This window comes from Pinus tabuliformis, chromosome 9 (assembly GCF_031772625.1).
Source record: "Pinus tabuliformis cultivar Carrire ecotype Pingquan chromosome 9, CPIR1, whole genome shotgun sequence".
Taxonomy (NCBI): domain Eukaryota; kingdom Viridiplantae; phylum Streptophyta; class Pinopsida; order Pinales; family Pinaceae; genus Pinus; species Pinus tabuliformis.
The window spans coordinates 1837031410-1837044735 of record NC_142307.1 but is presented as its reverse complement, the minus strand read 5'-3'; the positions used below and the strand labels follow the sequence as shown (position 1 = coordinate 1837044735).

General features: G+C 37.4%; 1 pseudogene; it reads left to right on the top strand.

Moving 5' to 3' along the window:
- Window positions 1–13326, top strand: part of LOC149156141 (uncharacterized) — a 155758-nt pseudogene that overhangs the window by 59582 nt on the left and 82850 nt on the right.

Genomic DNA, 13326 nt, shown 5'->3' with positions numbered 1-13326 from the left:
TTTAGGCTCAACTTTCACCTTTTTAAAAATTGCTAGTAAAACCGAATTTTTATGTGTCAAAAAAAGTTGTTTATGAGGAAAAAAACACACTAATGTTTTTGGTAGAATAACGTTTTTATTTCCTAAGTATAAATTCAACATGTTTTCAACCATAACATGCTAGATACAAAAGAAATTGGAATTTTTTCAACCATAACATGCTAGACACAAAAGAAATTGGAATTTTTTCAACCATAAAATTAGAAACACATGACATTATGAACAAATTACATGACTAAATGAATTCAAATGTCATTATTTGTATATTGAATGAAACATACATTATATCTCTAATTTAATGTTGCATTGTAGATATTCTAAACAATAAAAATTATCATAATTAAGACATATAATCCAACGACATAAAAATGAGTCATAACTTCTCATTTAACACCATATGGAAATCAAAAATTTTATTTCAAGATATGATGCAAACATCGGTTATATAAACTGCCTTAAACAATTATTCAAAATCACTCATATTTTCTTGCACACCATCAGAATTCACATCTTCATATGAGTGAATGGATGCTGATGAAGACGTTCCATATTCTTCTCTTTCATCAACTAGTGCCCCATCTGAGTCCACATGCATGCCCACCATTTCAGGTTTCAAAATTGTTCTAGATCTACGACTGGTTTCAACAAACTCCCATCTCAACAGTGTTCCTTCTGGTAACAACCTTTTCAGAATATCTATTGTCTTGAAGCGAAGAGTTCCTCTCTTTGTTAAATTGAAGTCATAAACAAGTATGTCAACATCCTCTAATTTTAATATGTCTGTGCGGCGACGATTTATATTTGTACCCTTTTTTTTTTCTCTTTCTGCCATTTTTTTTGTCAACTACCATCTCTGACTTATACACACCATTGAATGGGTGTGTATTTGTGGCATACCAATGTACTTCAACACCTGTAACATCCTCATTTTCTGTAAAGACCTTTATAACTTTAGCAACCCAGAATGGATAGCCATTGGGATCTCCATCTGCTAGCACTACGATCATGCAACCCTCCTTAATATCCTGTACTAAGCCCCTGTAAAGGTCTTCCATGGGTTCACGTTGTGCATGAGATCTTCTGTAACCAATATACATCTCTCTTTCCTCTGCATATGAAGAATTAATAATACCTTGAGATTGTTGTTGTTCAACAATGTTTATTTCCTCATATTCATTCGACACATTTTGTGGCCAAATAAATGGATTTTTCAAAGGTATATCTTCATTTTTTGTTGTTGAAATGATATCACTTTGATTATTGAAAAATGACTCCCACCAAACTAAATCAGCAATGTCAAAGTACTCAAATGTATATCTAATACATTTTTTAATTTCTTCTAGGCAATTAGAATAATTTATATCTCTATTCTGTCTGCATGCATTATGAACTTCACCAAATGATTGTAATAAAAATATTTTTGATGCAAATATTGGATGATTTGGAATGAACTTCAAAAATTCCAACCCTGATGACTGTGCCTATTCTGCAGTAGTTGAATACTTCTTGCCCCATATTAGTGTTTTCCCATCAATTGTTTTGATATGAAATTGATGTTGGAAGCTAATGTCATTAAGTTTTTCAATGCATTTCCCCTCACCATGTGATCCCAGAATAAACCTTCGCATGTCAACAATTTCTTCCAACACATCAAAAGTAGGCTCTGGCATGTATGATTTCTTAATACATTCAATTAATGATGGCAATCTCCCAACTTCCTTCCTCCTCAATGTGACTAAAAAAACAACTGAACATCTGATCAATATGGTCATGAGTGTGCCCAACAAGAAGGAAACCAACCTTTACCTTCTGAAAAATTCTCAATTCAACAAGCATGTTTAGATATCTAAAAACAACCCGATTTTTGTTTTCATGGTAAGTGTTGTCCAATTCTAGATACAAAACTTCGGGGAGATTACCAGACCAATGAGAAAGCACATCATGAATTATGGTTATGGTTAGATTTGCATCATTATGAATATTTGGAGCTATGAAGTACACCCTTGGAAACATTTTCCCATTGAAGACCATACAACCGACCAAGTGATACTAAATAAAATTTGCCTCCTATAAATTTTTGGGTGTGCGAACAAAATGTGGTAAAAGTGTTTTCTTCTGGTCCATACCATCAATTAACAAACCCAAATATTTATTTGGATTATCATAACACTTCTTTTGATGCTTGTACAACTTTTTCCTTTCACTTGTTTATTGTTCGCGATGCTCCTGAAGTTCTTTGACAATTGAATCTACACAACATAAAAGAAAGCCATTAAGAAATATGTTTTCATAGTTGATGACTATACAATTTTAAAAGTTAAAGTTATGAATGCTTACCTCTTTCTGACCCTTCACATTTATTCCTTTTTTATTTAAGAGAAGCACATGTACTGCAAATCCCCATCCTTGTCTTCTTAGGAATATGGACATTGTTTAATTCTTTCTTCCATAGCTTCACAAAATATTGATATGTAATAAACCGACCATGTCCCTTAGCACCTTCTGCATATTCTTTGTATAAGTTGTAAATTTCTTGTCTTAAAAAATTATCTAGAATATGTATTGTCTCTCTATTTGGCATACATTCTCCATGCTTTGAAAATAAATCTTTCATCCATGACATTGCAATATTTGATAATGGCCCAAGCTGTCTTTTATAGCGTACTTCTGAATAAAATGTGGGATCCTTTTCCAATTTTTTTTGAATTCTCGAGAGACGAAAATCCCCAATGGAATGAAACATTTTGAAAGCCTTTCTACAGATAAATAAAGACCCAATATGATAATCATAACCTAACAACGTAGATTGCATGCACCCAACTAAATATCAATTTTGCATGTTTTTATTCATTGACAAATATCTCTTCCTGCTCTCTAATGCAAATTTGAAATCCATATGTTTCAAGAAATATTTTTGACAACATTCACTTGAAATGAGAACACTGATAGAACTTCTTCTTGTTAGATATTTTGCTCTACCCCTTATATAACTAGAACATCTTGCATTGATACGAAAAGGTCTACTCCTAGTTTTTGATACACTATTTCTTGGCAACATCTCCATCATTGGATCATCATTTGTATAAGCATTTTCATCATCATTAAGAGGAATTTTATCCACACTATGATCAGCTGTGCTTTTAAAATACTAACTTGGAGGATATTTTTCATCTTACCCTTCTTTAGTGCTACTGTCATAGTCCTTAGAATTCGGACTAAATGGAAAATTTGACTCGATGTTTATTGGATATTATTCCTCATGTGCTTTGTCAGTGCTGCTCTCATAGTCCATAGAATTAGGACTACGTCAAAAACATGATTGTTTATTTACTAAAAATGCTACATCCTATCCTTTGTCACTGCTACCTTTATAGTCATTAGAATTAAGACTAAGTGCATCATCCTATCCTTCATCACTGTTGCTCTCATAGTCCTTAGAATTAGGACTAAGAGAACACCGTGACACTCCATTATTTTGAAATTCATCATCACGCTCTTCATCACTGCTGCTCTCATAGTCCTTAGAATTAGGACTAAGTGGACACCGTGACACTCCATTCTTTTGAAATTTGTCATCATGCTCTTTAGCACTGCTGGTTGCATAGTCTGTTGGATTAGGACTAAGAGGACACCGTGACACTCCATTCTTTTGAAATTTTTCATCACGCTCTTCATCACTGCTTCTCTCATAGTCCTTAGAATTAGGACTAAGAGGACACCGTGATACTCCATTCTTTTGAAATTTATCATCACACTCTTCATCACTGCTTCTCTCATAGTCCTTAGAATTATGACTAAGTGGATACCGTGACACTCCATTCTTTTGAACTTCATCATCATGCTCTTCATCACTGCTTCTCTCATAGTCCTTAGAATTAGGACTAAGTGGAGACTGTGACACTCCATTCTTTTGAAATTAGTTATCATGCTCTTCATCACTACTGCTCTCATAGTCCTTAGATTCAGAACTAAGTGGACACTTTGACACTCCATTCTTTTGAAATTTGTCATCATGCTTTTCAGCACTACTGCTCTCATAGTCCTTAGAATTAGGACTAAGTGGACACCGTGACACTCCATTCTTTTGAACTTCATCATCATGCTCTTCATCACTGCTGCTCTCATAGTCCTTAGAATTAGGACTAAGTGGACACCGTGACACTCCATTCTTTTGAAATTCATCATCATGATCTTCATCATTGCTACTCTCATAGTCCATAGGATTAGGACTAAGTGGACATCGTGACACTCCATTCTTTTGAAATTCGTCATCATGCTCTTCATCACTGCTGCTCTCATAGTCCTTAGAATTAGGACTAAGTGGAATCTGTGACTCTTTATTTATTTGAAATTCTCCATCCCCTCTTTCATCAGTGCTGCTCTCATAGTCCTTAGGATTAGGACTAAGTGGAAGAATTGACTTTCTATTCATAGTGGAAGAATTCCCATTATATTCATCAATATGAATAGAGTTATTACACGACGAAGATGTTGACGCTGTACAAAGTAAAACTTCACTATCAGGAGAATCCATCCCTTTCAAATAGAAGAGGTTGAATGATGCAAATGCAAAGTCTCCTAAAGATATTATATAGCTTAGAGAATGAAATTTTCCCTCCAAAAATTTTCTTTCCAAAAAGTTTCACCAAAAGATTTCCCTCCAAAAATTTTGATAGATTTATTTCCCTTCATTATTTTATTCTACAATTTATTGAAAAATGTAAACTAAATTTTTTTATGAAATAAATCCTTAAAGTGAGAATTGTAAACTACAACTTTTACCTAAATTATTATATTTACTAAACAATTGAATGTTTTTTTAAATTTTTATAATACATTCTAAAACAAATTAGTCTCACATTCACCCTATTGTAAAAGGATTCCATAATATTCGCTTTATCATAGTTTCCTATATCGTCATAAAAAAATTAATATGTTAATTTTTTTTAAAACAAATTAATCCCACATTAACTGTACGGTAAAACATATTCTTAATTCAATGGAGAATTCTCGAAATTGAAAGGTTAGTTAATTTTTTTTCCTTGCAAATTTTAATATTAAATAAGTTTAATGAAGTAGTTTTTTTTTTTTAAATTAAAACTTTTTGCGGGCCAAATTTACCCACTACGTTCGCTGTGAGCATGGTGGGCCCAGTAAATCTCACAACGGCCAAACGGGCCCGGTAATGCTCACGGCGGCCAAACAGGCCTATAGGTTAGGGGCAATGAGTATGGTTGGCCCGCTCACCCGTAAGGTGGCAGGGCGATTCTCAGAATCACCCTGCCACCCCAAGGGCGGGCGGGCCGCCGAGATGGTGCGAGGGGAGGTTGCGGCAGCCTCCCCATGCGCCACCCCGGTGGCCCGCTCGCTCGTGGGGTGGCAGGGTGACTATTGTGTTGCCTCGCCACCCCGCGGGCGGGCGGGTCGCCGGGGCGGTGCAGGGGGAGGCAACCCCCCCCCCCCCCCCCACGCCACCCCCGGTGGCCCGCCTGCCTGATGGGTGGCGGGGTGATTATTAGGTGACACAACAGTCACCCTGCCACCCCGCGGGCCCAGGCGACACAACAGTTGCCCTGCCACCCCGCGGGTGAGCAGGCTGCCGGGGTGGCGTGGGGGGAGGCTATGGCAGCCCCCCTCGCGCCATCACGTGGGCCCTCGGAATCGCCCCGCCACCTCGTGGGCGGGTGGACCGCCAGGGTAGCGAGGGGGGGTGGTTGTGCAACCTCCCCCCGCGCCACCCTGGCGGCCCGTCCGCCCATAAGGTGGAAAATGTAGCCCACATATCGTCAAACAAGAAATGCTGCCACTGAAAATAAACCCGAAAGAGGTATGAAGCAGATGCATATATTAGAAAAATAGTAAACCAGAAATGGACATACCAAACACGTTGTCCAATGCCTAAAAAAGCATAAAATATACGACCGGGGATAATGAATGAACAACCCAAGTCCAATCAATTAATAGCTACCCAATTACTCGCCAGAAGGAAAAAAGGTGGTGGTTGGAAAAGTATCCTAGCACACGGAAAAACCAGACCAAGAAATATGACCATGAATATGCAGATCACTGCCCATCAACCAACCCAACCATCCAACCCTTCAGAGCAGCAACAACAACAACACCTGAGACATGTCCACCACCGGTTGCATATCCTAAAACCAAATTCCTTGCACAACCTAGATATGATGAAGGAATTAATCCACCGATTCCATATGGTATAGTAGTCAATGAGATATAGACAGGATCCCACCCCCCATGAAATTATGGGAAAGCAATGTTAAGAATGTCAGTCTAGAAGGGCATCAGAACACCTGTAGGTATGATGGAGCCGACGCTTAAACATACAAATTAATATATAGACTATAATCATGAACAATTCTAGAATATGGACAACCTCTGATTGAATAATTTATGAGAAAACATCCAAGATAATCATGAAAAACAGGGAAATAAAAGAAGATCCAATAGCAGCAAAATCCCCACTGATATCCACCCCAAAATCAATAATGGTAGAAACATAAGAAAAAACGTGTTGGACACCTAATCCTCTAAGGGTTGGTGTGGAAGCTGAATAGTCTAAGGAAGTCCAAGCCGAAACCTTGGAATATGAAACCAAAGGTCATATGAATGTACTATAAATGTATATCATTGTTAATAATAGATATACTCTCATGCTTATATTTAATATTCTGTTGCTGCCATGTATGTGTTTAACATGGTATCAGAGCGGACGTACACCTACTGTTAGGCCCCTATACTACTAGTGTAACCCGTTATTGTTATTAGTACAACCCACTTATTATATTGATGTACCCATGTAGTTCCCATATTGTTGTTATTGTGCCACATAGAAGCCCACTATTGTTATTATTGTACCCTTACATTATTATTGTTATGTCGGCTCTGATTATGTTATGATCCCTTAGACACCTATATATAGAAAGGAGGTCGTTTCATTTGTATCATCCAAGAATTATTCATTTATGTAATGTAAAGGAGGTTGCCCCCTCAAAGAGGCTAAATTCTAAGGCGTTGATCTATCTTTTCTTGAGCTGGTTTCATAACATTTGGTATCAGAGCTTTGGATTCTAGGGTTTCGCTGCTCCAAACAGGTCATCGTGGAATTTTCGCTATAACTTTTTTTCGGCGATGTTTCAGAAGTTTCAAAAAAACCACATTTGAGAAGAAATCGCGCTGAACCTCAGGTCAAAATTTTAGAGATTTTCGCGCTATATTTGCGGAGATATGGTCTAAGGGAGTTGGTCTTTTTGCAGACTCCTGAATTACATTCCAAACAGGTGACCTGGGGAAAATCGTCGTAACTTTCTCTCTGGGGATCGGATTAAAATTTCATAAGAAGGTATAGAAAGAGGACGGAATGTAGTTTCTTGTATACATTTTTCAAATCCAAAGGTCGAAACAGTGACTCGTGGCACATCGTACAAATTCGCTCTACTGAACTAGTCTATAATCAGGTCATCTTGGGAGATTGTGCATAACTCTTTCTTGGAGAATCCAATTTGGATCAGACTAGTGGCATTGGAAAGAGGACGCATAAGGATACTACAAGTCGCAATTTTAGAATTGGAGGATTTGGAATTACAGTGATACATCAGATTCAATATCAGGATTCTACAAAGTGGAAAAAGGTGTGTAGTTTTTTTTTTTAAATTTTTGCGTAAGCTGGGTTTGAAGGAATTCAAAGGGAATAGTAAAGAATTATTATCGGTAACTGATGCCCTGAGGAAAGAAAATGAAAACACCTAGTAAGGAACCTGAAAGCTCTAGCATGACTCATGAAGAAGAGGAAGAAATGCTACATGATATATCAAAATTACAAGAACAAGTGCAACAAATGTCACGCTCACAAAAGCTAAGAGAAGCTAAGATAAATGGCATGGAATCAAAGATAAAGGGTGTGGAAGCTAAGATGGATTATTGGAAGATAGATTTCAAGATAGACATGGAAGAATTGAAGATGGATTTGAACACAAACTTGAAGACATGCATGACAGATATGAAGACAGATTTGACAAATTTTCTACAAGAAATACTTGCTAATGGTGAAAAGGTAGTAAAGGAAACTCATGATGTGAACAAAAGAAATGTTAACCATGATATCATAGACTCTAATGTTGGATCGAAGACCCACCATATTCCAAAAATCGATATGAGAAAGTTTGATGGCAAGGATCCTGCAACATGGATATTACAGATGGAGCAATTTTTCGATCTCAATAATGTGCAAAACACACAAAAGGTATGTATGGAAACTTTATATTTGGAACCAAATCAGTTTGTATGGTATCAATGGCTTTGCTCTCGTAAACAATTTATCACTTGGGCAATTTTTATAGAAGAATTGATAGCACATTATGAGGATAAGAAAAGCAACACTTTTTTTAGCCAATTGATAAGTCTCAAACAAAAGGGTTCAATAATGGAGCACATTGAGGAGTTCCAAAAATTGAACATAAGGGTAAAAGATATTCCAGAGGAGCATATGATTGATGTGTTCATAGGGCCTTTAAAGGATAATATCCAACATGATGTTCGCCTTTGGGAACCTGATTCGTTAGAGAAGGCGTTTATGTTAGCAAAAAAAATGGAAAGCAAAATTATGGAAACCAGGAAGCATACCCCTCACAACTATAAAGATGGAAGTGTTGTTTCTCCCAACCTTCCACAACCTACAAGGGTTACACCAGAACAATTGGAAGAAAAAAGAGAAAAAGGGCTTTGTTACAATTGTGATAGCAAATGCACTAAAGATCATAATTGTGCTGAGAAGAAATTGTTTTACATAGAATATGAAGAGGAGGAAGAAAATGATCAAGAAACATCAAAAGAAGATGATATATGCTAGGACCCCACCCTAGAGAAAGAAGAAATGAATCAGACCATATCTTGTAAAGCATTGGCAAGAATTACCACTCCTCAAACTCTCAAGATAGAAGGACATATCAAGAAGAAAAAGGTGCAAGAAGTGAAAGATCACATCGAGAATGAAGAAATGAATCCAACCATATCTTGTAATTCATTGGTCGAAATTGCCACTCCTCAAACTATAAAGATAGAAGGACATATCAAGAAGAAAAATGTTCAAGAAGTGAAAGATCACATCGAGCATCAAGAAATGAATCCAACCATATCTTGTAAAGGATTGGAAGAAACTACCACTCCTCAAACTCTAAAGATAGAAGGATATATCAAGAAGAAAAAGGTTCAAGTAGAGAAAGATGACATCGAGCATCAACAACAAGTTCTCCAACTTTTAAAGGATAATGCCACTTCAGTGAAAAATCAAATGAACAATGGGTAGATCAACATCATAGTGAAAAATATTTTGATGTAGGTGATTGGGTATTTTTACTGCTACATCTCAAGCAAGCTAATTATGAGAAGGAAATGTTGAAAATAATACATGCACTTTAAAAAGGGCGACCTTACCAAATGGGAAGACTCTTCAAGGATGAGGCTGTGGAAGCATTGTTTTATGCTATTTCTATTATCCAACCAGATTGGATAAACGAAGCAAGGGATGAATGGAAGAAGGACGAAGAAGAGTGGCCACTTATTCAAAAGTTGCAAAAGATCCCAATTCAAACAATATTGCCAGAAATTGAAGAGGAAGGAAAAATCATATTGGAACTTGAAGCAGTCACAGAAACAAGAACCCGAAAGCTACGAAATCGATCAATTTTAGAGTATCTCATCAAGTGGAAGAACTTACCCACTGAAGATTCCACATGGGAGGACAAGAATTTTATACAGAAGCATCAAGAACTACTCAAGCGTTGAGGACAACGCTTTTTGAAGGAGAGGGGCATGTTAGGCCCCTATACTACTAGTGTAACCCCTTATTGTTATTAGTACAACCCAATTATTATATTGATGTACCCATGTAGTTCCCATATTGTTGTTATTGTGCCACATAGAAGCCCACTATTGTTATTATTGTGCCCTTACATTATTATTGTTATGTCGGCTCTAATTATGTTATGACCCCTTAGACACCTATATATAGAAAGGAGGTCTTTTCATTTGTATCATCCAAGAATTGTTCATTTATGTAATGTAAAGGAGGTTGCCCCCTCGAAGAGGCTAAATTCTAAGGCGTTGGTCTATCTTTTCTATCTTTTCTTGAGCTAGTTTCATAACACCTACCTTGCTCCAATATGGTGCCATCTCTGCCCAGTTCTGTAGGAGCTCTAAGAAACGTTCCCTGCACAATTACACCGTCTTGCAGAAATGAATTTGTCTGTGGAAATCACGAATATTGTCTTTTGGTTTGCACTGTACCCAGCTATAGAAATTCTTGTAACACATGAATCCTTGTAATTCAAGTTCAAATATGCCATTGCAATTGGCATAGGTTTGCAGCAGATTTATTGTACTGAACTGCATTCTTTCCAGCTTTATTTTGTTCTCTGTGGTCCAGGAATTTCTTTGATTCCATATTTTGTCGTGTTTGAAAATATTCCTCTTCTGAATACAGAGAAATTCATGCTTTTTGTATCCTTGGGTTTTTGCCAAATTGTTGCTTGCGTTTTACCAACATCGCTGGGGTATTATCACTCTCCTGTATAGACCTTCGAGGGATTCTTAATCTTTTCCCATTCAATGGTGATCAAAGGAGATGGCTATCCCCTGACTCCAGTGCATTTTTGAAGGTGGATTGGCTTAGAGGGAAGTGTTAGCTTCTAAAATACTGCTTACTCTTGTCTATGAGACTCTCAAACCAAATCTTGTCCAAAGCATATGAGGAATCACTGATGAGCTCTCTAAGAAAAATTTCCTTGTTGTTATAAGAAAAGTGTTGATAATAAGACTCAAAAGCTGGTTGATCTTAGCCTTGAAGGCGTAGGTCTCAACTTCACCAACTTCTGCCATTCTTGGTCCTCCAGTCACATAAGCACTGCTCCACCCTACTACCCTCCTGAAGGTGTTATGGTGCAGTTTCTACCTCTTCCATACATGTAAAATCCAGATTAGATTGATGTACGAATGGCATGACTGTTTGATATGTGGTATGTCATAACTATGTTTGATATATAGTATTAGTGCAATATTGTTGTGTTGCGGTGTGTTGAATGGTATTTCGTTGTGTATGGTATACGTTGTGGTGAACCTAACATTGTGTTGACTGTGTTGTGGTATAACCCATTGTGGCTCTTTGTTGCGACATCGCTCTCTGTTGTGGCATCGCTTCTAATCCCTAGTCATACATACAACCCCACACTCATATAAATTTATTCATACAACTTTTGGCACCTCTTCTCCAGCGTTTGGCACCTCTTTGACACCAGCGTTTGGTGCAAATTCGACACTAGCATTGGGTTCTATGACATCTACTCCATTTGGTGGAACATCTACATTTGGACAAAAGCGTGCATTTGGAAGATTTGGATCACCAAGTCCTGCTCAATCAAGTCCTTTTGGAAGCACTTTTGGACAAACGCAACCAGCTTTTGGGAGTCAAATTTTTGGTGCAAGCAGTCAACCTGCATTTGGATCTACTTCAACACTTGCATTTGGTACCACAACCCCTGCATTTGGGTCAACAACTACACCTGCCTTTGGGGCTTCCAGTACTCCATATTTTGGGGCTTCCAGTACTCCTTCCTTTGGTTTTGGAAGCACTACAGCTTTTGGTCAATCGGCTCCATCATTTGGTGCAGCATCTACTCCAACATTTGGGAGCAACACAACATTTGGAAGCACTCCATCTCCTTTTGGTCAGAGTTCGGCTTTTGGAGCTCAGTCAACAACTCCAACATTTGGCAGCCCAGGATTTGGACAAACTACCTTTGGTGGACAACGTGGAGGTAGTAGAGTGGCACCGTATACAAGTACAAATGAGGCAGAGACTGTAGGTGGTCAGGTATCGGGGAAACTTATTTCCATATATGATATGCAACAATACAAGGATAAAAGTCATGAAGAATTAATATGGGAGGATTATCAATTGTGAGACAAAGGTGGTCCAAATCCGACAAGCCAACAACCTACAGGGTGCGGTATCTTTTCCCAGCTGGGACAATCTAATCCCTTTGGTCAAACAACACCTTCTTTTGGTCAAACAACACCTGCCTTTGGTCGGACAATTGCCTTGGGTCAAGCATCTGCTGCAAATCCTTTTTCGGCTACATCGTCTTCCAGTCATTTTGGTAATAAACCACTTGGATTTGGTGGTAGCACATTTTCATCTTCATCAGGGTTTGCATTTAATTCACCGTTTGGAGCAACCTCCTCATCCACCCCTTTTGGGACAGGTTCTTCAGTTCCATCTCTTTTTGGATCTTCAACAACATCAGCATTTGGAGTGGAACCCATGAAGGAATATGTTCATGGCAAAAAATATGTCATATGGTATATGGAGGTATATTGGGAGCCTACATACTTGAAGATTTTTGAAGACAAAGTTGTACGCCAATCAATTTTTTTTTGCAATGATATCATTGTGAAATGGATAGAATAGGTGTTGTATTAGAATTACTGAATACTCTAATACATTTTATTATGGACAATACAATTATGATTGATAAAGCCATTATTGCAAAGATTCAAACTTGTTTGAAAAATGTACAAGAAAAATTGAATTTTTGCCACTCGAGTCTCAGCTTCAGCAAGATGAGCTACAACGGAAAAAGAATCATTTTGAATTGAAGCATCACATTATAGCGGAAAAAGCATCATTTTGAATTGAAGCATCATTATATGTTTAACAAAATGGAGCACAATACAAAGTCGTATCCTAAAACCGCCTTCCCAAACTGATAAGCATTGTCCTTTGAGATATTAGAGCCCAACTAAGTATGCACCACTAGAGATGTCAATAAAACACACCTTGTAGTCATTCTAGCCCCATTACCCAGCATAACATCTCTTCATCTACTCCGCTTCGCCCACATAACTAATAATTATAAATGGTTTAACAGAAACATATTTTTGATTCATGAATCAAGGAAGAAATAATAATACAATCGTTTGTTAAACAGATTTACGAAACAAGGGAGAGATCTCACGGAATTAGCCTATTAAATTTTTTATATCCAATTCATTATGACTTGATACCGAGCTGCCTATTCTCCGCATGATTAAGAGGTCGTGCTGTTGTAATGGTATGTGTTGCATTGACTTATGAATCAGTGTGAATGAATTCCAATTAATTTTGTTTCTTACTTCATGGAATTATCTGTTGAGATTTTCTGTTAATTAAATTTGGAAAAAATCTCATGAATGTGACAACAATAGAATTTGTTGCTAAATTAACTCCATTTTTCC